Source organism: Pseudophryne corroboree, chromosome 4 (genome assembly GCF_028390025.1).
Source record: "Pseudophryne corroboree isolate aPseCor3 chromosome 4, aPseCor3.hap2, whole genome shotgun sequence".
In the NCBI taxonomy this organism is placed as follows: Eukaryota; Metazoa; Chordata; class Amphibia; order Anura; family Myobatrachidae; genus Pseudophryne; species Pseudophryne corroboree.
In genome coordinates this window covers 80,278,953-80,283,699 of record NC_086447.1, presented here as the reverse complement: position 1 = coordinate 80,283,699, position 4,747 = coordinate 80,278,953, and the positions used below count along the sequence as shown (strand labels likewise).

The 4,747-nt window shown below is 38.8% G+C and overlaps 1 pseudogene; it reads left to right on the top strand.

The window, feature by feature from the left end:
* Positions 1–3,647: 3,647 nt before the first annotated feature.
* On the top strand, positions 3,648–3,766 carry LOC134912338 (5S ribosomal RNA; annotated as a pseudogene).
* The last annotated feature ends 981 nt before the right edge of the window (positions 3,767–4,747 follow it).

The window sequence follows — 4,747 nt, the reverse complement described above, 5'->3', positions numbered from 1 at the left end:
CCCACCATGCCTTCACTTCTTTAATTAGTAGTCTTTCCATACTCCAAAAGATATCATCAAGTGTGTCTATATAACATTATATAAGCGTGGACCGAATTCCCAAGGGTCTCAGAATCACCAAACAACCAACGTTTGGAGCAGAGAATCCTGAATTCATGAAAGAATGGGACAACACACTCCACAGCTGTTCTATAAAACTAATGAAAATTTTAGTGATGGAAAAGAAACGTATCATCTCCACCCTGGATACTGTACATACTGTACAATCTGGACTACATTCTAGTATAAATTGGTATCGCAGTCAAGCGCCGATAAGCATTCCCCAACCAATCTACCATTGCGGTAATCTTCTGCCAACGGCTGCCTTTCAGAAGTCGATACCACACATACAGTATGTTCAGAACCGGGGAACGCACCAATAAAAGAAATAATGCATGCTATAAAATCTTTAATGAAACCAACACCATTGAAAGTGTGCCCAACATAGACACACTTGATGATATCTTTTGGAGTATGGAAAGACTACTAATTAAAGAAGTGAAGGCATGGTGGGATGTGAAAGGGTTGGAACATTATATAAGCGTGGACCGAATTCCCAGGGGTCTCAGAATCACCAAACAACCAACGTTTGGAGCAGAGAATCCTGAATTCATGAAAGAATGGGACAACACACTCCACTGCTGTTCTATAAAACTAATGAAAATCTTAGTGACGGAAAAGAAACGTATCATCTCCACCCTGGATACAGAAATTAAAGAAATTGAAACTAAATTGGAAGCATTCAAGGACAAAGAGGATTTTAAGATCAATGAAAAAGTACTGAATAGGAAACTAGAGCAAGTTGAAGATGAGGTTATAAGGAACAAAGGAAAGAAATTTATACGGGACAAGCAAGATTATGAGAATAACAAAATTAAGAATTGGAGCAGATAATATGGAAATGACAAGACTAATCAAAGAACAAAGAGGGAATACTGGCAGACGGTACCAAGAAAAGGTATGGAAAATGGAAGGAATCCCACACAGAGAAGACAGCCTGTACAGACTACCAACAGGTTTTCCACATTACAAAGAATTAACTCGGCCAACGAGGAGGATTTTTTATCACCAGGCAAGAATGCAAGGTTCAAAACTATGATAAGAAACAATCCAAAAGAAAAAACCTTGAGCACAACACCCCTAAAAAGAAGATTAGCAGACAAAGAGGATGCCGAGGGGGCAGGAGGAACAAACTTATACAACAGCAAAAGAAGACACCTCCATTAGGACATCCGCCAACTAAAGGTATATTTAATCTATCAAGCCACACGTTAACAGAATATGAAAGTTCACTACTGAATAAAGGACTCTCATATGCACCAACGAGAGGCATGAATAAATTCGATGTCTTCATAGATTTAAACAAATTCATAAGGAAGTTAACATTGAAGAGACACTTTCTAAAAAAGGAAAATGCGGTCATTCAAAACTATGACCAATCCAAATCAGGACTGAAACCCACTTCGAAGTTTTACCCGTTAGAACCCAAGGGTCACAATGTGGGCATCTTTTATGATCTAGTAAAAAAAGATCTATGTGAAACAGAAATGGAGACTATAAAGGAGAAGAATCTCACAAATAGAGAAACCAAGGCCATTAAAGAACTCCAGGACAACAAAAACATTGTTATAAAATCTGCTGACAAAGGGGGGGGGTTGGTCATTATGGACCGGGAGGCATACGTTACAGAAGCAAATAGACTTCTGGGGGATAGGACTTCATATACCCCACTCCCAAGAGACCCTAAGGATGGTTTCATCGAGGAACTAAGAACCATACTTTTAAAAGCATTCAGACGCGAGATTTTAACTAAAGAAGAATATCAGTATCTGCTTAACTCCAACCCCACTACCCCCATATTCTATTTCCTGCCAAAGGTGCATAAATCCCTGACAAATCCCCCTGGGAGACCAATTGTGGCCGGGATAGATTCTCTGACATCACATTTGTCCGAATATGTGGATATTTTTCTAAGAAAACATGTGGCAAATCTACCAGCATATTTGAAAGACACAACATCTGTTCTCAACCTGATGGACTCATTTGAGTGGAGAGACACCTACCGATGGATCACCATAGACGTCCAATCTCTCTACACCTGCATAGAACATGACAAGGGTGTAGAGGCCTGTAACGAATTCCTAAAGAAAGATACCGAGATTACGGAGGAGCATAGAATCTTTTTATGTGAACTTATGAATTTTATCCTGAAAAGAAACTATTTTAAATTTTTAGACACATATTTTTTGCAAATCTGTGGAACCGCCATGGGGACTATTTTCGCGCCTAGTTTTGCAAATCTTTTCATGGGGAATTGGGAAAATGAATATATTTTTAAGAATCATCCATTCCAACAGAATATTGCATTTTATAAACGTTACATAGATGACATTTTACTTGTGTGGGACGGTGATGATGGAAGTTTTAAAGAATTTTTTACTTATTTATCTAACAATTCAATGAATCTCCAATTCACTGCGAAAACTAGCACTGAGGAAATAGAATTCCTAGACCTGGTTCTGACACACACAGATAATCAAGTGATCACAAAAAACTACGTGAAGGAAGTGGATATGAACAGCTATGTACACTACCGAAGTAATCACAGCCAACAATGGAAGAACAACATCCCCTTTTCACAGTTTAATAGAATTACTCGGAACTGTAAGGATACTGAAGATCGAGATCAACAACTACAGATATATACGGAAAGATTTAGAGAAAAAGGCTACCCTAACCATCTTCTGGAGGAAGCAAATTCGAAGGCCAAGAATTTGGAGAGGGAACAACTCCTGAAATACAAAGTAAAAGAAAAAAGAGATGACACAGTGCGCTTTATCACCACATATAGTAGACATGAAAAAATCATCAAAAAAACGCTTAAGAAACACTGGAATATCCTCCTTATGGATCCCATTTTAAAGGACTATCTCCCCAAGGATCCCTTAGTGGTATTTAAGAAGTCGCAAAATCTCAAAGACCTTGTGGCACCAAGCATGTTGAGGAACCCGGAAGCACGATCAAACATGCCAAAATGCGTTGGGTGTTTTAAATGCGGCCGCTGCAATATATGCCGCTACGTACACCCTAACAGGAAAACCTTTAAGAATACTGATGGATCGAAAGAACACAAGATCAAACAATTTATCAACTGTAATACGGTGTCAGTAATTTATATGCTTGAGTGCTCATGCGGGATGAAGTATGTAGGGAAAACGAAAAGACCCTTAAAAATCCGTATACAGGAACATATAAGAAACATAAAGAACAAAGTACTAACGCATGCAGTATCAAAACACTTCCATGCTTGCCACAACTCGGATCCTGACGAACTAACCTTTAAGGGTATTGAACTAGTTTCATTGGGCGAGAGAGGCGGTGATCTTTCCAACCGTTTATCGAAGAGAGAAATGTTCTGGATTTTTGAACTCAATACCATGCATCCAGATGGCTTCAATGAAGGCTATGAAATAGCCCCCTTTCTATAACGTAAGCCGACAGTAATTATTTTTCCGTTCTAGGCCACTTATCCCTATTTCCTGCAACTTCTACCTATATTTACTACTTCTACCACGTTGTTATTACGATACCTCCAAATACCACGCCAATACTACAGCCATACCACACTGGAGATGCCCAATTCCGTTCGATCTTGGAAGCCAAGCAGTGTTGGGCCCAACTAGTACATAGATGGGGAACCATCATGGAAGATTGGGTGCTGTAACTTTCTTGAGCAAGGTGCCAAGAGGTTCTTATAATAACTCATATCTTTTCATCACTATGGGTACTTCGGTATTAATACGCTTTCAGTTTTAAACTAGTTTTTTAAAAGAATTTTTTGAGATAATTTTTTTATATAAAAATTCACTATGCTACCTCCTGCACTATGTTGGACATGAAGTATGTCTGCTGCTATACCATCTTCAATAGGAGAATGGTAATTTTCATACTTACCACCAGTTTTATGACTAGAAACAATAGCACTATCAACCCTGACTATATTATAAACATCAGTGTCTTCTTGTTAATTTCCAGCAATACATCTAAATGTACTGGATGTTTTAATTATGTCCATACTTGGGACTTAATATATCATTAACCCTAAGTAGAAATATGTAATGTCTGCACAAAAATCTCCTGCACAATAATCTCCGTCTGAAACTTATTTCCCTTTATTTTCCGGTCCTATATTGATTTCCATTATGAAAAATCTGATCCAAAATGGCCGTCGCAACTACAAATAAATGTCTGTGGAAATGAACTCCAGTAAAATGGCCGCCGCTACAACACAGACGTTCACCAGTCTCTGTTACTAGAAGGAAGAACAGGCGCATGCGCAATGGATGCCGGACACGGACCGTTCATAACACACACTCGGCACATGCGCAGTGAAGTTTGCCGGATACCGGAAGCGGGGCGGACGTGACGTCACCCGCGATCCGGACCGGAAGTCCGGGACTATGAACTCAAACAATGTTTTTAAGAACTTTAAATACATAAAATAAGTTATCAAAATAGCGGTTTCACTAAGCCTGGCTATAATATGCTTTTAGGAGTACTTTTACCTTGTTTTAAGTATTTCAATCAATTCATGAAATCTGACACCTGTTAATTGACAGGAAGTGATGTAGCTATCACTTCCTTACCAATACAGGTATATATAGATGAGCTGTCCCATTTGTTTGTCACCCCTTGATGAAGTCCAGAT